Below are 23,058 nucleotides of genomic sequence, written 5' to 3'. Positions count from 1 at the left end.
GTTCATTCCGCAGCTGAGTTCGTCCTTTCTGTAGCCGCCTCTTTACAAGCAATTACAGTGATGTTTTACAAATTAAAACCGTTTGAAATGTCATGAAACAAATTGTAATGTCAAATGAAACAGTAAATTTCCTATTGGAAACGAGAATGTGGTTTAAGTCGTTGAACTACGCGCTCTTTTCAAGATTTCTAGATCCAAGAGTTCGAGAGATGCTTATGATTATTGGAACAGCTTCGACCTTAACTCTCTGTAATGAAACTCCCGTTGGAAAGGGCAGCGCGAAATGGCATGATTGAAGTTGAAGCATCTAATTGAAGTTGAAGGATTGAAGTTGAAGCAAATAATCAGTATACACTGATTATTTGCCCTCAGCCTTCCGCAATTAATTACTTCTCGTAAACAAACTTGTCGGCGTTAAACGTGTACGGTGCCAACATGATTGCTAGGTGTCGCATTGTTTCGTTACGGTGAAATATTCGTACGTGGAAGTCAGCCTCATTTTTTTTATTTCTTGTGTGTGTGTGCGTCTATCCCCTTGATGTGCTCGCACTTTGATGAATAGTTTCCTGTAGTTCCATTACTCTGTTTGATATATTTTGATATATGGCTCTTCTTTGTGTGTGTGACCCCTTGCCATCGCTCTCCGTGAAACGCCCTCACGGGCCCATGTGGTGTACCGAAGTAAATAATGGACAATAAGAGTAAAATAGACAATAATGAATAAGTAGTTATGCAAAAGACACAGGTTGGAGAAAGCCTTTGTTGCAGTCACCACAATACAATTACATAACAATTTTCAGTGTGTGTTTTTCAGGCGATCCAAAGCACTTAACAAAGACAGCGATGAAAGAAAAAGCAAGCATTATTTTTTGTAACTGTTCTGTAATTCAAGTGGCAGAAAGTTGCGTTATTTTTTCTTTTATCACTCGCTTTGTGAAGTGCTCTGTATTGCCTAAAAGAACACACCCTGTACACAGTGTCTGTACACAGAGTGTGCACAGTAAGTATTGAGATTCTCTAACACATGGTGCTCTCAAACAAAACCTGGCAGGTCTACTATGACGTTTGTTACAGACAGCCTTATGTAGCAGCAGCTGGCTGTAGCAAAAACGCCTGAGGGGAGCTGTCAGTTTTTCCTTAGCAGCACCCTGTGTTAGAGAGAATTTCCATGGTTAGCATGGGCACCATGTACGCAGTGCGTTTCTCTTGTTCAATACAGAGTGCATCATGGAAGGTGCGATAGAAAAAAAAAATATTTGTGGCACTTGTATTAGAAACAGGTGCTATGTAGCTCCTATTTCTAACTCAACTGCCACAAAGACAGCCTCCGATTTCGTTTTATTGCTCTCTCTCTCTCTTTCTGTGAAGCGCTCTGTATTGAATAAGAGAAACATGCTGTATATCCAATATGACTGCCAGTTCCGCTAGCCGCTATCAAATTCCGCTATCGTCCTGTCGCAGTGTCATGGTACACCATTTGGAATTCCGAAGGAGAGGACCGATATCTGGGTTGGCTTTCCGGAAACCAGACATAATGGTGTAATAGATTGGCTCAGACGGTCGTTTTCCATGGACTAAGGCTGTTTTGTTGTGGTAACATAATTACCGGTAGTTAGTAACTTTAATTAGCTACTTTTTAGTTATTTGCCCAATATCATTATTCCTCTAAAATATAACTTACAAAATACAGTTCAGAATGTGAAGTGGTACAAGAAAAGAAAAGGATAGCAGCCACGGATGGCATTCTGCTGGCTACAGAACCATAAAGGAAAACTGGAGACAGGGGAAGAGTGACACGCATGGTCTTTGTTATCAGCTTGCTTGCTGTTTAACTGTATTAGGCATGAATTTTACTGATAACAACACAAATCGCTGGCAAAGGATGGCGTTGGCAAGTTGTACTTTTGTTAGTAAATTCTTGCTACTGCTGTGAGACATTACCCCAGTATGGTGACCAGCGCAAGCGGCATGGATCTCTCATCTTACAGGTACACTGAAGTATGCTGCAGCCGCGCAAGAAGTTTTCATTGAGAGGACTCATGCTGGCGTGCTCACGGCCATGAAACTTGCTGTTGTCCGAGGAAGAGACGTTGATGGAATAAAAGGTCCCAGCCCTATTGTTGAGTTAAAAGGTCTGGACACAGTTTGGGGAGTGCCCCCTGATTACATGCATTGCGCGCTACTCGGGGTGGCAAAGCATCTTACCGAACTTTGGATATCATTCGTCGGCAAGGTGTTCTACACTGCAAGAAAGATGAATGTCATCAACAAGCGGCTGTCTGCTCTGAGGCCACCAACATCCTTCATGAGACTGACTCGTCCCCTCTCAGAGCACTCATTTTGGAAGGCCTCCGAGTGGAAAAACTGGGTCCTGTACTTCATGCTGCCCAACCTGTACAGTGTTCTTCCTAGGCCATTTCTGCTCCATGCCTCACTGCTCACAGAAGGCCTGTTCCTGCTCCTGCAACAAAGCATTACAGATGCTGATGTTGCAATGGCTGAACAATTGTTCAAGACGTTTGTGTGGGACACTGCAAGACTGTATGGAGAAGAGGCCGTAGGTGCATCGGCTGCTGCACCTTGGCAAAAGTGTACGCATGTTTGGTCCCCTGTGGTGCACTTCTATGTTTCCGTTTGAGGGTCGAAACGATAGACTTGGAGACTTTGTCTCCGCAGGTAAAGACGTGTCCCTCAAATTGCTGGGAGGGTGGTCATGGGAGACACACTGCGTGACATGGTTAAAGCCGTTCCACTCTCCAAGCACGTCAGCACAAGAAAATGGGTCTTGCCATGGCCTAGATGCCGCGAGGTGTGACATAGGCCTTTCTGACACAGCTGCAGAATTGCTCTATCAGGAGCTACGAAAACATGTCAGAGTTGAGCACTATTACAGGGCACTTGCAGAGCACATAACTGTTCATGTTTCCGACCACTCTCGTGCCCAACGGACTTGTTCATGTTACCTGAAAATGAGTGACAGTAGCTATTGTCAGGTCAGAGAGATATACTCATTTTGGGATCACCGTCAAAGGGTAGCGTTACTTTATTCGCACCTTCGACGGGCTACAGGGGTCGCTACGAGCGCAGCCAAGATGGCGGACGAAACGGGGGACGTGTTTGTGTCGCCGGCGCATCCGGAGCTGTTTCCAACAGAAGTTCTGTCATTCGTTGACGCCACAAAATGTACACGGAACTTTCGTGAAGGCCAGCAGGCGCTGCTGGCGGGGCACTTGATTGCATTTGGCAAAAAAGATTGCACTAGTAACCCTATTAACGTGCACGGCATCTGTTTGAGTACCAGCTCTGTGAAAGGGGAACCTCACACCATAAACATTGAAATAAGTGTGGGAAGTACATGCAAAATAGCTAAGGCAAACTGCTCATGCAAAGCAGGACTATCTCAAGCTTGCAAGCATGTTGTGGCACTACTTCTTCAAGTGAACAGGTAAGTCTTACTTCCTGTCCCAGGCGAAAATTTTTTGAACTGGTACAAGTTGAACTGTGTTATCGAACAGGGGCCACTTCAACCGGCCCCACATCAACTCGTACCAGTTGATCTGGGGCCGGTTGAACAACTGGTCCCTGGTTGGACAACTGGTCCCTGTTCGATAACACAGTTCACCCAGTCCCAGTTGAGACTGGGACCGGTTAGAAACCACTTGGGCCAACTGGTACCAGTTAAGACTGGGACCGGCCAGAAACCAGTTGGGCCAACTGGTACCAGTTGATCGAACTAGTCCCTGTCCGATAACACAGCTCAGCCAGTCCCAGTTGAACTGGTCCAGTTGCAACTGGGACTGGGCGAACTGTGTTATCGAACAGGGACCAGTTCGATCAACTGGCACCAGTTGGCCCAACTAGTTTCTGGCCGGTCCCAGTCTCAACTGCTACCAGTTGGCCCAACTGGTTTCTAACCGGTCGCAGTCTCGACTGGAACTGGTTGCAAACCTCATTGTTGAGCTGGGACTGGTTGAAGTGCCTTCACTTAGAGCGGCCTGTTCGGACAGAGGTTAGCTTGTATGTAACTGGTGCCCCTTTGCAGAATCGCTGTTCCCAGCAATGGCAGATCCAAAGAACTGCAGTACAAAATTGCATTTTATTTGTAGTCAAACATTACACATATTCTAATGTACATGTAGCGTAACTATAACATAATTAAATTATAGCAGTAGGTGAACTACAGAGTTACATGGAATAGATCATACTTCATGGTTGATTGGTCCCTTGCTTGACTGCCTTGTAGACGTCTTGAGTCATTCAACAAAGTATTTGAGATGTTCTTAATAGCACACGATGGATCGATATTTTCCTTTGAGCCCCAGCAGCTAAGGTTTCCGGAAAGTTGGAAAGGCACAAGTAAATATGCATTCAATTGCAACATGTAATTGTGGTGTGTGCCTTGACAGTCAGTCAATTTGAGCAGTCGTGGCCCTGGAAGGTACGCGAATCTCTCAACATTTCCGTTGTGCAGTAGTTGGACCTTTCAACTAAGAGATTCGCCGGCTTTCGGGGGCAATGAGTACTACTCTGGCGTACTACGCTAGTTCGACAACATCCGTGGTGCGAAGGATCTAAAACACGAAAATGAACAAAAAAAAGCAAAAACAAAAACATGAATGGAAAAGTTGCTGGTAACGTTAACATAAACCGGATATTACTCGTAAAACGACATGTACTTGCAGGTGCCACGAATGTGACGCAGAACAAAGAGAAGCGGTTGTAGTGGAAGTAATATTTCTAAATGGTGCACAAGGGAAAAGCACTTAAGCATATAGTACTCACGATATAAAGCGGTCTCCACAGTTGTAGTCGAGCTGTAATCCTATAACACCCACCCGCCCGGCCGCTGGCGCTCATTGTACTGTCGCACTGTCGTAACTTGCAGACAAATCCTTTAGATTATAAAACCAACGCCTATGTCACACATCACGCTAAGAACATACCGGGCAAAAATCGCTTCTACAAGCATGCTGCTAAGCAAGCGACCGTTGCACAGTAAACGCATGATTCATCGCGGGAGCAGGAACGCACAAAATACAAATATAAGAGTTCCAAATCGTTAACACTAACGAACTTTACCAAAAATTGAAATATGATTATTTCTACTAATAAAGTTACTTTCTGATCGTTTTTATGACTTCATCTTGCAATCTTCATATTAACCTGTCCTGGCACTGAAACCGAAACTTCCCCCAAATATGTAAACTGGTCCAGTTCGAACTGGCACCACCTCACTTCCAGTTGCTACCAGTCCAGCTTGAACTGGTTGCACACAGTGCCCACTTGCCACCAGCAAAGCTTAAACTGGTACCAGTTCACTTCCCAGTTGCCGCCAGCCCAGCTTGAACTGGTACCTGTTCATTTCCCAGTTGCTACCAGACCAGTTTGAACTGGTACCACAAAGTGCCCAGTTGCCACCAGCCCAGCTTGAACTGGTACCAGTTTACTTTCCAGCTGCCACCAGTTTGGTACCAGTTGGTTCCAGTTGACCACCAGTTGGTGCGAACTGGGAACGAGCTGGTACCAGTTGACTTCCCAGCTCAAATTTTCGCCTGGGGTTGGAAGACACTGGCGGGTTTTGCCACGTCCGTTAATATTTCAAACCAAAATCGGTATCTAATCATGAAGTTAAACTTGAGTTTTGCACCACAAACTCCGGTAAGCGAATTTCACATTCAGAAAATATCAACTGGAGAAAGGGATCTTAATCTGAGCCAACTCTCACGAAGTAGAAGCTCGCCCTGGCCCTTTTTCAATTTTGTCATGTGGAGACAGTACCCAAGCCATTTGCCCTTGATGAAGCAGAGGCTCTGTCGTTGAGGAAGGACTTAATGGGGTTATGTCCGTACGCAGTGTTAGCGAGACACAGGTAGGAAACGCCGGTGTCCATGCAAAATAATGCATAGCATAACATGAATCGATAATTTTAACTCTAATAGCTATCCACGGTGCATATCTTTCATCCATCTTTTCTTTCATGTTTCATACATATATCTTTCTTATTTCACAAATTTCCTATCATTTAAACAGGGTTAAAAACTGGGCTTCTTGGTTCTGCATTGAAATTTGTAATTAAAATCGAAGTGTACCATTTCACCGACGTGAGACGTTCATAGACGTGAATGAAGATGCTGAAGTTACAAGTGGCGTTGATACACCAAATATATGTTAATTGTCATGCTATTGTTGTCAAAACAAGGAGATGCATTATGTAACCTATTAATATTTTTCCATTTGTATTTTTCCTTTTAGTGAATGCCGCTGGCTCACAGAGGTTCCCCCGGTTCAAAACAGCAGGTGAGCGCCAGTTTCATAAATGAGACATGTAGGGAAAATGACAATTGCAGTGTTTCTTTCTGACATTCATACTGAACACAATTAGACAGCCGGAGTAGCAGAATCGCTCAAACAACTCTCAATTATCACTTCTTTCCCTCCAGGTGTAAGGGGCCTACACCGGATGTACACGATCTGACGGCTGTAATGGACAACGCTTTTCAGAGTGTTGTTATGCGTGACCTTGCAGCATGGCCCCGTGGGGAACTCGGCGTAGACTCAGCTGACTTTTATGTCAAATTCATTCAAGTCACACGTGACAGTGCTTCCTGCCTTGCAGCAGACACAAAGTAAGCTCTTGTGGATGCAAGAAAGGAGGATCCGAATCACAGGTTCTCGGTTATGAGCCCTCTTTTGTGGAACACAAGGGTGTACAGAGAAAAAAAAGAAGAACACGAGCGCACCATCTTTGACTCTGAGGGATGAAGGGACACGGGAAACACAAATGAAACGACACTACTCATATTTTTTTCGTTTGTGTTTGCTGTGTCCTTTCCTCCCTTGTATTCAAAGGTGCTGCTTTCACCGATTTCACATTAACTCGCCTGCCCTCCTCGTACTTTGTTTACACAAAATCAGTGACCACTGTTGTATCATGTCATGACCGGTGTACAAGAGAGAAACTGATGTTCTGAGGCTGGAACAACATTGAAGGGACAGATACAAACAAAGCCTCAAAATGCCTAAGAAATCAACGATGAAAGTCACTGAAAAGGTTAGCCAGCTGTAGGGATCGAACCCACATCTTCTGGATTACCGGTCCAGGGCTCTACCAATTGAGCTAAGCTAACGCGCCTCTCCAGCGACTTTCGGGGTGCGTCATCTGAAGGGACGACAAACCAGCCACTCACTCTCACTCACCCTCCTTTCACTCTTACATTTTTTGCTCACTCATACACACATTCATACGACGGAAATCGACGCAAGCGGCACCTGTTGAACAAGAGAGAAACTGATGTTCTGAGGCTGGAACAACATTGAAGGGACAGATACAAACAAAGCCTCAAAAAAGAATTTTGAAAGCCTCAAAAATTTTGAGGCTTTGTTTGTATCTGTCCCTTCAATGTTGTTCCAGCCTCAGAACATCAGTTTCTCTCTTGTTCAACAGGTGCCGCTTGCGTCGATTTCCGTCGTATGAATGTGTGTATGAGTGAGCAAAAAATGTAAGAGTGAAAGGAGGGTGAGTGAGAGTGAGTGGCTGGTTTGTCGTCCCTTCAGATGACGCACCCCGAGAGTCGCTGGAGAGGCGTGTTAGCTTAGCTCAATTGGTAGAGCCCTGGACCGGTAATCCAGAAGATGTGGGTTCAGTCCCTACACCTGGCTAACCTTTTCAGTGACTTTCATCTTTCATCGATGACCGGTGTGTTAAGTTTCGCTATTGAGCATTCAGGTACTACTTCCTACCCACTGTACACGTACCGAAGACATCAGTGGGAACCAAAGGTGGCCTCAACACTTCATTCAAGCTTCAATGGCAATGAGAATACGAAATATGGACAAGAAACTGAAGCTATCGCAAGGGCTGACCATTAAAGCCGTGTTCAAAATGAAGTAATCATCCCAGGACCGGTCTTCCCTGTTGAATGCCCATAGGTTGCTTGCACCCCAGATGGAGTAGTGCTGAAGGATGGAGTGCCTACAACACTACTCGAGATTAAATGTCCTGTCAAAGGGAAGATAGAAAGTGCAAGTTGTGTTGCGGAGTCATGTAAGTTTATTGTGAAAGATGAAAATGGAGGCGGCTACAAGCTAAAGAAAAACACACTTATTTTGGACAAGTACCACTCGGTATGGCAATCCTCAATGTTACGGAGTGTGATTTTGTAGTATTTTGTAGTTCAGATAACTTCTTTATCAATATCAAAGTGCCGTATGATCACGACTTTACATGGGGAATGTTGACTCACCTGAAGGGGGTGTACTTCAAGCATATTCTGCCAATTCTTAGCAGGAGCTCACAGCAGTCTTAATACGATTTGCCTAGCTTCCATTACAGTTCACATCCTCTGAAGTGTCCACAATCTATTGACCAGGTACAGTTCAAATAGCGTTGATTCACCGCTATCTGTTTACATACAACATTAGTCAGCATTAGACAACGTAGATTCTACATTACACCAACAGTCGGTGTTGACTGGCAGCTTATTCTGCGAGAGCATTTTTATTTGCTCTGTTGAACATGTCTGAAGTGAGAAGTTATTTATTTAAAGATAGTTGATAACATTTTGATTCAAAAAATGAAATTGTCACGCATTCTGAGAATGCTGGAAATGGCTGCTATTGCCACAAGAAATCTTTATTGTAAAGTAAAGAAACGTCATTCTAGTGATATTCGTAATATATCCACAGAATCTTCACTGGGGGATATTTGTGACGTCTCATGGTGGATATACAGCGGACATAGTGAAGATACAGGTGACATCTGTCACGCATGAGACCAATTTGGGAGGTCTGTGGGATATTGATGGTCTGCTGGGGCGGCATTGCTGGTCGCCACCTCCTTTACCGTTAACGTTGTGTACAGTCTCGTGCTTAACTGATGAACTGTTACATTAACGTGGAATCACCGTTTATACCTTATGCAGATTGAAACTTTGCACAAATCTCATAATGTACATCAGTTAAGAACTACTAGTTGCCATAAATAGTTGTTGTGCTTCATTAACTTCCAGGTAATGATTCATCGTAGAGGGGGTTGCCTCTGAAAGCCCGCCTTATTTAGTATTTTTCGTGCTACAGCTGTGAGACAGACACCTCTGAGGTTGCAAGAACACAGCACCTATTCTTGTTATCAGGGGTAAACTGGGAATTAATTTGGAATAGCAGCAAAACGTTACTCGAAGGCATGAAACAGCATACGGAAAGATTTTGAACACAGCGCGTGTTACTGGCAAACTTCTGATACAGTAACAATGGCAGCATCAACGGAAAGTATGCAAGTGTTACTTGGATTCTGGGCAGCAGCATCACCAGCCAGCACATCAGCAAGACGTTCATGCTGTTGTCAGAAACCTTTTTCATTACGTTTTGCGCATTTTTCTAGGAAGAGTTTCATATCGAATCACATTCCAATTTTTCTCCACGGTAATGAGAATTCGTTCTGTGTCAGTTCGGAAATTCACAGGTACCATTTCCGTATCTGCAGTACATGAAATATCACACGGGTGGGTTTTTGAAGGCACCACCTTGTAGATGACGTTTCCTCTGACCGCATGAGGAAGAAAGAAACAAGAACAAAAACATTCATCCTGGTCAAAAATTGATTAAGTCAGCTGTTCACTCGAACTGGATGAAACTGGTTTCAAGAAGTGTAGGACAGTCGATACCCACTGCGCTGAGCGACTGGTAGTTCTTAATCTATGTGGATAATCAGATTTGTGCAGGGCCTGTGCACAACGTCAAAGTTGAGGAGGTGGTTCAGGTGTTTCAATTTAAAGAGCAAAGCGTGTGTACCCAGGCGAAAAAATGAACTGGGAAGTCAACTGGTACCAGTTTGTTCCCAGTTGGCCCCAACTGGTCATGAACTGGAACCAAGTGGGATCAAACTGGCGGCAACTGGAAACTAACGTGGTACCAGTTCAAGCTGGGTGGCAACTGGAAAGTGAAGTGGTACCAGTTCAAGCTGCGCTGGTGGCAACTGGACATGAACTGGTACCAGTTCAAACTGGGCTGGTGGCAAGTGGACATGAGCTGGTACCAGTTCAAGCTGGGCAGGTGGCAACTGGAAAGTGAAGTGGTACCAGTTCAAACTGGGCTGGTGGCAACTGGACACGAACCGGTACCGGTTCAAACTGGGCTGGAGGCAACTGGACATGACCTGGTACCAGTTCAAACTGGGCAGGTGGCAACTGGAAAGTGAAGTGGTGACAGTTCAAGCTCCACCAGCTGACATGTTTCGGAGAAGTTTCGGTTTGGGTTCCGGGATAGGTTTGTAATAACATATATGAAGATTACGAAAGAAAGGTTGGGGGACGATCAGAAAGCAACTTTATTGTAAAAAAATCATATTTCTATTTTTCTGAAGGTGCGCTAATGTAAACAAAAGCTAATTTGGAATTATTATGTTTGCATATTTTGCACGTTCCTGCTCCCCTGATGAATGACGCGTTTGAACAAGGTGTAACGGTCGCTTGCTGCTTCCAGATGCAGCGTTCGCACTTGTCTGCCGTGTTTTGACTTTTCGCGTTCGTCTCAGCATGCGCCAAGTGACATTTTTGCTCTTAATGTTATTAGCGTGACATGCGACAATATAAATTACAGTGAGCGTCATCGGCTTCAGTACGACCAGACAGGTGTCATGCGATTGCGGCTCTGTTACAGCTGCGAAGACTGCTTCATCGTGAGTACTATGCTCAAGTGTTTTTTGCTTCCTGCGAACAAAGCAGAAATATAAATAATGGTACCGTCCTGCTGCACGTAAAGTTTGTCTCCCCAGTGTGTTGCACGAGAACATATGGACGCGTTTCTTTCACGACCAACGCCCGGTTTATGCCCGGTTATTCATCATGTGCCGTTAGTCTGCGCGTTCCCGCTTTTAATGCATGTCATTCTCGTGTTTCAGATCCTTCACATCGAAAACACTGGTTGCTCTAGAACCCGCATAGCTCACCAGAGTACTCGTGGCGTGTATTGGAAAAGCATGTGAGTCTGTTGTGGAGTAGTTGTGCCTTTCAATTCATGTTTTGGTGATAATATTGTGCTTCACAGGACGACTGCGAAGCAATATGTCGGACTCCACAAGCCCCTCCTGTAGCGGGGGATACACAGGAAAGGTGAGTGTCTGCGACATATGTGTGTATAGTGAACTAAATGAATTAGTAATGATAGTCTTCTGCAGCTCTATACGTAGAAAACCAACTGATGACATGACTTCCACGGCTGCCCGGAATGCTTCCTGTTTTCCTCAACCGTTTCTGTAAAGTCAGTGAGAAACTGCATCGTGAAATACAAAATGTCTGTTTCAGAAGTGCATAATAAAATAATTCATGTTTATTTCAGTATCATGCATCTGTGGGTTTCATTATGGAGATCCAAATGAGCTCCCGAGTGGCTCAGTTCCGCTTGGAGGAGAAACGTTGCTACTTCGGCTGCGACCAGTTCAAGCTGGGACCAGCTGCCAACTGGTTTTGAACTGGTCCCAGTTCAAACTGGGACCAGCTCAAGCTGTGTTATTGAACTGGGACCAGTTCAAGCTGGGACCAGCTGCAAACTGGTTTTCAACTGGTCCCAGTTCAAACTGGGACCAGCTCAAACTGTGTTATTGAACTGGGACCAGTTCAAGCTGGGACCAGCTGCAAACTGGTTTTCAACTGGTCTCAGTTCAAACTGTGTTATTGAACTGGGACCAGTTCAAGCTGGGACCAGCTGCAAACTGGTTTTCAACTGGTCCCAGTTCAAACTGTGTTATTGAACTGGGACCAGTTCAAGCTGGGACCAGCTGCAAACTGGTTTTGAACTGGTCCCAGTTCAATAACACAGTTTGAACTGGTCCCAGTTGGAAAATTTTTCATCTGGGTAACCTAGTCACTGCAGCCTATTGCTGCTATCATGTCTCAAAGAAGTGCTAATTGTCAAAGCAATAAAAATCTCCGATTAAGCTTATAGTCTGGAACCATTCAGCAACTTGTCAAACATGCAAAATACCATTTGCAATAAATTATGTCGTTCTGCTGAATGTTCTAACTGCCAGTACACCTTGATGTAAGCGATCAAGCGGAATTCATGTTTGTACGTTCAAGTCAAGAACTGGCGTAGTTAGCGAGTACTGCAGGTAAACAGAATTTATTGCAACGGTGCTTCGTATTGATGCATTTTTTTGTGGGGGTGGAAGGTCCCCCCACTCCCTGGGACATCAAGTGACCCCCCTCCTCATGGGGTTACTTGATGCCAGTAGGAGTCAAAACATATCCATTCCAGAGCGAGTCAAATAACCCCCCTGCATTGATGGAGCCATAGTGACTCCAGGAGAGGTGTTATATATGTGGCAGGGTTTGACTCCCCCAAAGGGAGTCACCCTGACTCCCTTATTTTTTAGAGTGAGGAGGCCTTCTTCAGTGTTACCCTATATAAATATATTCGTACCATCTGCATATAGAATGAATTTCTCGTCAAGAAACTCCGGAAGGTCATTAACAAACAAAGGGAAGAGAAATGGAGCCAGGATCGATACTTGAGGAACCCCCAATGTGTTCAATGTGAAATATGAGGTGACACCATTAACCAGTACGAATTGATGTCTATTTTGTAAGTAGCTTGAAATTAATTGAAGTGGTACGCCCCTAATGCCGTGCTTTTCTAACGTGTACAATAAAAAACCATGTCTAACAAAATCAAAGGCCTTGGTTCTACAAATATGCCCAAAGTAAGTAGCCTTGAATCCATGTTTGATTTGATATGTTCTATAATATTACTAAGCACAACTACTGTTGAGCGATTTTTCGGAAATCCAAATTGAGAATCTTCTAGCAAGTGGTGAGATTCAAAGTAATGGTCTAGGCGTTTTAAAGTAAGACTAGTGAGAATGTGATCCAACAACGTAGCAATGCCACTCAGACTGTGCCGTGTGAGAATTTCAATAAGCTGCTTAAAGCAATAAGCGTTAGAGATTTCACGATAGGTGATACAACCAGTGTCATTACTGAGCACGTTGATATTCATATATCCTAATATTGCATTGTATTTACTATATGAAAGATGGGATAACACTTTCTCGAGCTCTTCCAAGAAAAGATGCAGAGAGTTATGCAGAGAGCGATATACAAGTCCAATAATGAAGGGGTGATTAGCAGGTTAGAAGAGGCTAGCATTGTACACCATTCCAGTGCGACCATTTTTGCACGAGTGACGCTTTCACACAAATTCACTTGCCATTTCTTTCGATGTACATGTTACCAGCGTTGTACCCGCTACCAAAACTAAGCAACGAAATACCGCTACCCGCTACTCCATAGAAAAGTAACGCAATATAGCGTTACTACAAATTTGAAAAACTAACGAGATACCTAAAGACGGTATATATAAGGTCGGTATATAATATTTAAGGTCACTCACATAGCTGGCATGCAGTATAAAGTACACCACTACCTACAGCAGTAATTTAATGCACGTAGCCCATGTAGTAGTATAGATTAACTCTGCAGCCAGGAAATGACGTCATCAAGGACGTATGACGTCAGTCCAAGCCGCAGCCGCTCCGCCCTCATATCAGTGAGGTCAGTGGATAAGATAGTTAATCAGTGACGTCACATAGTTAATCTTAGTGATATGATATCAATGATAAGATTAAGTAACAATAATGACGTCATGGCGAAACACACTAGGAATCGAACTTGGGTCCTTTAGGTTGACAGACGAGCAGCTTAAGCCACTGGGCCACGGGCTCTACATGTTTACTTGCGTCGCTAATCAGAATAGAGAATGTGTGGGGTGGAGAGGTTGTTTGATTTCTTTTACGCCAGGTGGCGTCATGGGGAGTTGAGTTCGTTCATCTAGAGATGGCAGCACTTCCAGCAAATTTACCACCGTTCAACAGATGGCGCTACTCGCGCCCCCCTTCGCGCCCGCAGATTTTTGTGTCATGTTCAACAGCTTACAGCATATTTTAAATTTGCCCGCCTTTTCTGACATTTTAAACAGATGGCGAATTCACTTTTGCCTCAACAGATGAAGCCATGACGAATTAAAAAAATTCCCGCCATTAGTCCATTAGACTCCTCACGATGATTTCGTTAAAAAAAAAATTACGAAGCACTTCTAGGTCAGTTTACTGTCAAACGGCTCGAGTGATGTATTTCTTAGTAACACAAGGAGCAACCCTAGTAACACAAAATGTTGCCGGAACATTGTTGCAATGTTGTCCCCAAACGTTGTCAAAACGTGGCTAATGTCCTTTTGAAGCCACATTCTAGTAACGTTACATGCGAACATTGCTCCAACATTGCCACAATGTTTAAATTAGCTTTGCAATGTTGCTGCAATGATACTGCCACATAATGACAACATGTTTTCAACATTGTTCCAACATTGCTGCGATGTTACTGGCAGCAATATTTGGTAGACGTTTCAGTGTGACCTTTTGGCGACGTTGCCGTGCGTAGAAAAATGTTGACCAACCAACATCCAGCAATGTTGCCAAAATATTGTTGAATATTGTAAAACATTGCTCCACTATTTACAACATTCGCAACGTTGCTGCAACGTCGTGGCAACAATATGTGTTACTAGGGAAGTTTAGAATGAAACTCGCTCACTCAGTGCAATTAGATCGAAAGTGGCAGGTTGCTCTGACTGAGATTAATATTCCATTGGCAATTAACAATAACACGAGGAGAGCCCCTCCTCGATACTGTAAGCATGAGAGAGCAAGCAAAATGTGGGAGAAAACATTATTGTAAATTTTTTCTCCATCCCTAACGAAACAGTAAAAAATAACGAGTATAAAAAAAAGAACAAAATCATTCGCGTTTTCATGACTTATTTTTATTATGACAGTTAGATCACAGTTATCTTTCAAGTCCATAGTCATTTCAAAGAATGAGCAAAGCATAGTGCTACTCTAGTTTACAAAACAGTTGAGCTTCGTTGACATTTGGATTTTCATACTCTAATTCACTGTGTTATGCAAAGTAAGTAACGGACATATTGTAAGACATTTACACACATGTCTCGCTGTAGGGATAAATATTCCTTCTATTGACGTTACATGACACAGTCAACCTAACACAGCATCGAATCGACATTTAAATTAAGTCGATCCACATACCATGTGAGGACGACGATGAGGCAATGTTGATTTTGTGTTGGTGATATCCAAAGCGAACAGAAAGTCCAACAGATCACTGGTCTCTTTGCGGAGATTTTCCGACAAAAGGAGGTCATCACACTCAAGTCTTGACTGATGAAGTTGTAGGACAACTTTCCCGTTGCATGAGAGAGTCTTAGAAAGGCTGTCTCGCTCCGATGAGGAGCAAAGTCGCTCTACACATGATGCCGACGAGCCGCTGAAGTTTCTACAGTGAGCCAGACGGTATGGGGAAGTGACTGAGACAATCATGAACCGTTCGTACTGCATTTCCGTGAATGCTACAATGAACTCGGATGCTATGAACATTGAGCAAAGCTCAGTCTCACCAGAGAGGGGCTCGCAGTGACGGCGAGAATATTAGGATTTGACAGGCAGGCCACATGACTGCCCCCCTCTCTGGATTCGACGCTGTGCTAGGAGTTCTGTTGAATGTTTCAGCCATCTTTATGTTAAGGTTTTCTTTCCCATACTTTTATTGACAACTTCCACGTGACAACAGCGTGCCTTGTAGACGTCATAGACACTAATCACCTCTTTCCGCAAACTCATCGCTAGCCTAGTCTCACTTCGTTCCGCTTGACAACTTTTGCGCATTCGACATCGTGTTACATCTTTTCCTTCCACGTGATCGCTCCATGCATATGGCTTCGTGTTACATCGTTGCAGTCAACATCCTCGTTACTCACGGTCCGCAAACTCTTCGTTAACCTTTTTTTTCTTTTTTCCTTTGCAAAGTAGAGCGTGGGTAGCACTTTCGAAATCTGCTTTCGCAAAGGAAGAGATCCAGTGTCGTCTGCTTTTCATCACTTTTCCGAAGAGAGGCGAGCATGGAATGATAGCGACACATGTTAAGAACTAAAAAAAAAAAACAAGTTGAAACGAAATAGTAATGTCTTCAAAGAGTGCTTGATTATTATGTACATATTTCTACTCACTTAAAAACAAAATAAAATAAACTAGTGATTCTCCGATTAAATCTTTTTATTGAGATACTTTAACAACAATATAACAGCCCTCTTCGACAGCGTAATTCCATATCCAGAATGATGTTGGCCATGTGTTCGACCGAGTGTGTATACATTTTGTGGGCAGCGGTGAACTTTTAGCTCCCGATCCTCACACAAACAACATACTTCTACACATTCCTGATCGTAAAAGCTATGACTGACATTCACCAATCTCAAGCACATCTGTAGCTGTTGTGTTTCATTGTGTGTGAGAGTAACTCCATAGCGTGTTGGAAGACCAGTCTTGTCCCAAAGTCGTAACGCCAGCAGTGATGCATTAGGAGGACACGTATGGGCATAAACGTATTCTTCCAGCTCAACTTCTTTGCTACAGTTACCTTGTCGAAGTGAAGATGATGACTTCGTTAACTCAAAAGTTACTATGACGAGAAAGAATATGTGACACAGAAGACAAAATAGAAAACACACCCTATCCATTTCGCTCTTTTATGATGAAGTGAGAAAGTCTTAGTATTGAGGATGAATTTATTTCTTATTGACGATACATTTTTCTTATTCACAAACAAGTCGATTTTTCAAAAGGTCCAGAGTAAATAAAGTTATGTACTTGGCAGTTGAATGGAATCCATGCTTTATGGCAGTGTCGATAAAACACAGACTCTTTGTAGCAAGTTGCATGGCATCGAAACGAGTCGAATAGTCAAATAGCTCACTCATTTGCCGTGACCATTCGGTTAGTAAAACGAAGGATGAACTTGTTAAAAACGAATCGTCTGTATGAAGCATGGAATACATTTCCTTTGCAGTTTCCCAAATGACTTGATTTGGAGGATTATTCGGTAGAGCTCGAAACAGCACAATGTTCGTCACAATTTGAAAAGCTTCCGCTAATGGCGTCCTCTTGACCGTTGTTAACCCACAATTTGATAGCTGCTTCCAAGAGGTATGTTTCTCATTACATGGCAGATGGAGTTGAAATATGTGGGACCTCCTATTCCATTTACCGCATTCATCTTCTCCTTTTTCCGATTGCTCTGTTTCGTCGTCTGTGGACCATGAATCGCCAGGCTGGGTTTCAACGTCGGACCATGCTGTACTGGTCATTTTTTTTTTCAACCGAGGTAATTTTCTGCTATCCACTTCTTGTCCGCAGTTCCACTGAATCTAACTAAATACTGGAGCTTTCCATTTCTAACTCGTCTTTTTATAATCTTTTCTACTTTCGGTACTTCTCTCACTCTTACCATTTCACTCTCGTAGAAACTACCAATGATATCTTCATTGTTAAGGTCACGCAGTAGGTATGTATTAGGATAACCTATTTTGATTGCTCTCACCGAAAAAATCTCTTTCGTAAATGACTGTAAATATCTCTTTGTTAACTGGTGTCTATATTTGGCAATTCTAACGAGATTACCAAGATTGTAACGTGGTTTCTTTGGGGCTTCAGTTGGGGTGGGGTAAAGTCTTTCTCGGAAAATGTGCTCGTTTTCTTTGGTTACATCCACAGGTCTCGCAGAGAGAGTCCTGTGCACTCGATTGTTGTACGCTTTGATTACTTGAGGTAGAATCTTCACATAACGTTTATGACCCTGATAGGTAAAGATACGGTAAAGTGTAGACACAATACTTCGCTGACATCTCTCAACGATCGCACATTTATAAATAGACATAGAATGATATAACGTTATGCCTTTTCTTTTCAAGAACTCTCGCACTACCTTGTTCGTAAACTCTGTTCCTCGATCACTATGTATCAGCCGTGGAGTACCGATCCTCTTAAATGCAACTTTAAATGCTCGAAGAATCTCAGGAGATTTTTTATTGCGAATGGGTACAACAGCGAGGAGCCGGGAAAAAGCATCTATACAGAAGAACAAATAGCGAAAACCATCATTTTGCCCTTTTAGAGACTGCATGTCCTTTAGGTCGATTTGGAACATTTCCTGCTTTCCGAGTGCAATTATTTTCCGAAAGGTCTTGGGTCGCTTGTACTCCTTATGTAAGCTGTAAACATCACTTGTCTCCAGATATTTAGCAACTCTGCCCTTCTTTTCACCGATGGCTTGAGCGAGTCTCTGCACTCCACCAAAACTGCCGGCATGTTCTGGGTCGTAATAGGCGGCCATTAGTGCTTTCTTCTGCTGCGAACTCGAAGAGCGTCAAGGGATAGATAGGCATTTATTGTAGCTGACACGTCTCCTCTCATCCAGGAAGGTTGTCTGTTGTGAAGTTCATACTTCAGCAATTCGACAATGGACGAGTGTGGCACTACCTTCCCGTGACATATAACTCTTCCGTACTCGTCGTAAGCTAGAACAGTTGTTATCAGTTTGAGTATTGCTAATACCTTTTTATGATGCCTTGGAGGGAAGTGCGACAATATGGTTTCATCTTGAAAATAGTCTTTCTGTTCCTCCTGCACAGGCTTCAATATGGGCTCCATGTTAGGTTTCGGCGGGCACGCTTTGCAGCACGTGTGATTGCTGGCGAGGCACCTTCAGGTGTGCTTGCTTCACTTGTAACAGGCGATGCTCGACTGCTCGATGCTCCCGTTACTCTGTGTTTTTTTAAACGATTTGGATGCACAATAAGTGTTGGTAGATTCAGTTTGACCAATAGCGGCAAGATGCGATCGAAGTAAGGAGGAGTTGGAACATTTCTCGCTCTTGAGACAAGATAATAAACGAGATCGATTATATTACTATTCTCCAACGTTTGACCGTCAACGATTACTTCGAAGGTTTGCGCATTCCAGGAGATTGTTGGTTGTAGAAGTTGCAGAAGTTGGTTTGCTCTGACCTTATAACCACTACTCATAAAACCAACAATTGTGTCACTTTTCTCCCCCTCCTCGGTCTGTGTTCCTTCTTCTCGCGATCCAGGAAGTGTTTCGCTTGTATGTTGTTTTGCAGCTCTACTTGAATGTAGCAAAGAGTGAAGATACTGAATTATCTCTTTTGCCTTGATGTCATCCGGTTCATCTTTCTTCAATATATTTGGGATGTGATCTTCTCGGTAAGGTACAAGTTCGTATTTCTGCATCGATTATACTCCGATTGCTTTTGCAATCGCTCTTCCACCCAATGAGGAGATGAGACCCAACAAAGGTGGTAATAGAAACTGCAGAAAACCACCTGATTGTTGCAAGACCTTTTTAGCTTTCTTGACCCCCGTTGCGTCTCGTTTTGCCAAAATGCGAATTGATGCTGCGTAAGGTTTTAATTGCTTTCTTACTCTCGGAGTTACTGTGACGTTTCCTTCACAAAGGTTCATACAAATTTCTCTGACCGTATTCAACTGATCCTTTGTAGCATGCTCCAAAAGATAATAACGTTGCTCGGGTGACGTAGTTTCTGCGAGCAAGTGAAGAAAATGAATATTCTTCTTTACACGTTTCATGTTTTATATACTATTTGGCGATGATCGTCGGGAAATATGTTCGTCCACACTCGATAGTGGTCTGAACAATTTTGAGACAAGTCAATTACGATGTATGAATACGGTTTCTTACAAGCATCCTTATATATGCTTGTCAATAAGTCGCTTTTGTTCCGTCCAAACAATTGTCGTGAAAGTATTTGTAATTGATCCACAGTTCGAGCAGAACGACATAGAATTAGAGCACTGCTATTGAACTGAATACATCTATACAGAGGATCATTAACAAATAAATATTGAGTAATGAAGATGGCCGAACAGTTGAGATGGTGGCATCCAGCTACATAGAAGTTACAGATTTCTTTTAGCCTTTTCTTGTCAGCCAAGCAATCGTCAAATATGATTAAAGAATTTCTAACATCCTCCAGGTTAGTGGGAATATCTTGACTGAAAGTTACCTCGGGAAAATCGTCAAAAATAGGTTGCTTGTACAAGTATATGTACAGTATACGATCGAAAGGTTTATCGAAGACAGTGGCTCTATGCTTGATCAAACGTGTAACGAGTGTCGTCTTTCCACTTTGACTTTGTCCAGATATAGTCATTGAGACAGGAGTGATAAACCTATAAGGTCTAACCTCAGTCATCTCTTCCAAGTAAATGAAGACTGGTATAAATAGCACATTACATAAGACTTTTACTCTTTTTCTTCAAGCATGTGTGTTTTTTTATGAAAACGATAAATGGCAAACAACACTTAACCTTTATGCACTCCTTTAGTTTGTCAATGTTGGATATGGGAGCTGAGAAACTCATATCTGTATATCTTGTGCAGCAAGTCAGTGTAGAATTCTCAAGTTCTAGCACTTTCAGTTTGTGCAAACACGCAATATGAGTCTGTGACTGTATCTTTTTTTTTTCGGAACAAGTCTGTTCTAGACGTTTTTTTTTCTTACTTTTTTCCTGTTCAAACTTGTCTAGACATGTGATGAGCACGTGATTGGTTACGTCAGAGAAGGTAACCAACAAAGTCAAACATGTCTATGCATGCACTGTTCGCAAAGCGCTATATAAGACTGCCCTCCATGACGATTCTTCGCACAGATCCTCACAGGAGGAAGGGTACGTTACACTTTTTTCCTTTCGCTCCGATATGTGGGAAAGTGTGCTTATATTTATTCTTATTTTCAGCTTCACTCTGTGTGTAGAAAAGAATAAGTGAGCCAGAGTGAGAAGTCACCACAAGAGAAGGTATGACATCTATTTTGGATAAGCTCGATAAACTCAAGAAACCTGGAGATGGAGATATTCAGAAAATGAGTACCCTACCGAAGAATGAAAAGCTGGAGGTCTTGGATTTGCGAAAGATTGACACGGTGTACGGCGAAGCGGTCTATGTAGAAGTGTTGATGGAGAATGACAAACGTGTAAAGTTCTACCTTCCTAGTCGCTTTAAGCGTTTGACAGAGGATGATCTAGAGGAGATGAGACAACTGCCAAATCTTAAAATTGAGAAAAAGGAGAGATTCAAAGATGGCAAGAGAGTTGCCTCGCCCGACATTCTATTCACTCATGGGAAGAAAAAGTGATGATACATCGACATATCGGCAGCTCCTATCCTGAGACACTTCTCTCCACATCATGGTGACCTGTCACTTATGTCCTCAACACGAACGTCAGTACTATGCAACAATAGAGGGACTCCAAATTCATCTGGCAAACGTTCACGAACTCCAGACACCCTGCATACCATTTTGTGAGACTCTCTGCACACTACGGAACTACACGAAACGCTTCGAGTTGCATCTACATGACAGAGACGAGGCGGGGCATGAAGTGACAACGTTTTTTCATGAGTATGAACACTATCTTGCTAATGTATTGCGACACTTTGGATTCCCACTGCGCTACTTCACATTTCTTAAAGTAGAACTTGGGCGACATACGCCCGATGAGGAGTTACGACTTGAGATTCATTTTGTACCTTCTAAAGTGAGAACTGTTTGGTCAGAGGGAGATGTACTGCCTTCGATTGCGCAGTCGAGTAGTGAGATAGCACAAACATTAGAAAACTTAGAAATTCAAGGCTCCGGTTTTTTTCTCTTTCGCATTCTTGCTTGTATTCTAAACATTGGACGTTTGGCTCCTCAACTAATTGGATGTTCCCAATTTGAGTTACCGAGTGAATTGAAACGAAAGTATCGTTCCCTGTTGAATGTGGATTACGGACTACATGAAGATGAAGAGAACATGTGTTTTGTCTTCTCCGTGATTGCTGGACTACATCCTGCCTCGCATCACAGGCGGAGGGCATCTTCCTACAGACCATACATAACACAGTATGTATTTCCTGATACATTTCCCGTAGCTTTCCCAAAAGATGTAGAGATATTTGAGAAACGTAATGAAATTAGCATTAATGTGTACGCGTACGAAAAGGAAGAAAACTACATTTACCCCATCAAAGTTGTTGATGAGGAGCGTCAGAAACATGTGGACTTGTTACTAGTTGACTCTCATTTTGTGCTCATCGCAAATTTTAATGGATTGTTTGTTCCACGTGGACAATTTCATTGTAAAAGATGTACAATGGGCTTCTGCTCAGAGGGAAGTCTGAAGTGTCATTTAAGTATGTGTAAGCAACAGAAAGTAGCCAAGACCATTTACCCAAAGAAGGGAGAGACATTAGCATTTGCAGGGGAACATCTCATGTCAGAAGTTCCCTTCTACTGTGTGTATGACTTTGAAAGTGTGCTGTCACCGTGTCTGGATTCAGGAAATGTGTATGAAGATCACATCCCCTCTTCATTTTGTCTGTTAGTGATACGCGCATCCGACTCATATGTCCTCCAAAAGCATCTGTATCGTGGACCTAATTGTGTCACTGTCTTTATGGAGCTACTGCACAGACTCCATGACGACATTTTGGAATGGATACGTACAATTGCCCCTCTAGAAATGACCGCAGAAAACGAGCAGCAGCATGCCACAGCAAGTCACTGCAACGTTTGCCAGGAATCTTTTGCAAAGAAGCAAAAAGTTCGTGACCATGACCATGTAAGTGGAAAATTTCGACAAACTTTGTGTAACACCTGTAACTTAAAACTGAGAGTGCCTCCTAAGATTCCAATCATTGCACACAATGCCAACTATGACTTGAGTTTTCTTTTGTCTCACTTGCATTTGCTTAAGAAAGTAGACATAAAGGTGATTGCCAGTAGCTCCCAAAAATTCAAGGCTATAGACGTTGGCTCTTATCGATTCCTAGATAGTTTAAACTTCCTGAATGCAAGTCTCGAAACATTAGTGAAAAATCTACGTGAGAAAGGTGAAGACAACTTTCGTTGTCTTCGTCAATTTTTTCCAAACGAAGAACACTTTCAACTAGTTGTTCGCAAAGGAGTGTTTTGTTACAATTTTGTCACCACTTTCGAAGCCTACAATGAGCTTTCTCTACCTCCTCGGGATCAATTCTTCAACACTTTGAATGGGACAGAAGTAAGTGAAGAAGATTATTGTCATGCACAGAGGGTCTTTGAAAAATTTCAACTCCGTAATCTGGGAGAGTAT

The 23,058-nt window shown here is 43.0% G+C and overlaps 1 long non-coding RNA gene across 1 annotated transcript; it reads left to right on the top strand.

The window, feature by feature from the left end:
- The first annotated feature begins 10,381 nt into the window (after positions 1 to 10,381).
- On the top strand, positions 10,382 to 11,300 carry LOC135373735 (uncharacterized). Its single transcript, XR_010416570.1, has 4 exons — positions 10,382 to 10,675; positions 10,898 to 10,977; positions 11,044 to 11,108; positions 11,174 to 11,300. It is a non-coding gene; the product is annotated as an uncharacterized LOC135373735 (long non-coding RNA).
- Positions 11,301 to 23,058: the final 11,758 nt, after the last annotated feature.

This window comes from Ornithodoros turicata, chromosome 1 (assembly GCF_037126465.1).
Source record: "Ornithodoros turicata isolate Travis chromosome 1, ASM3712646v1, whole genome shotgun sequence".
Lineage (NCBI taxonomy): Eukaryota > Metazoa > Arthropoda > Arachnida > Ixodida > Argasidae > Ornithodoros > Ornithodoros turicata.
The sequence above is the reverse complement of the archived record's forward strand: the minus strand, read 5'-3'. Positions and strand labels throughout refer to the sequence as shown.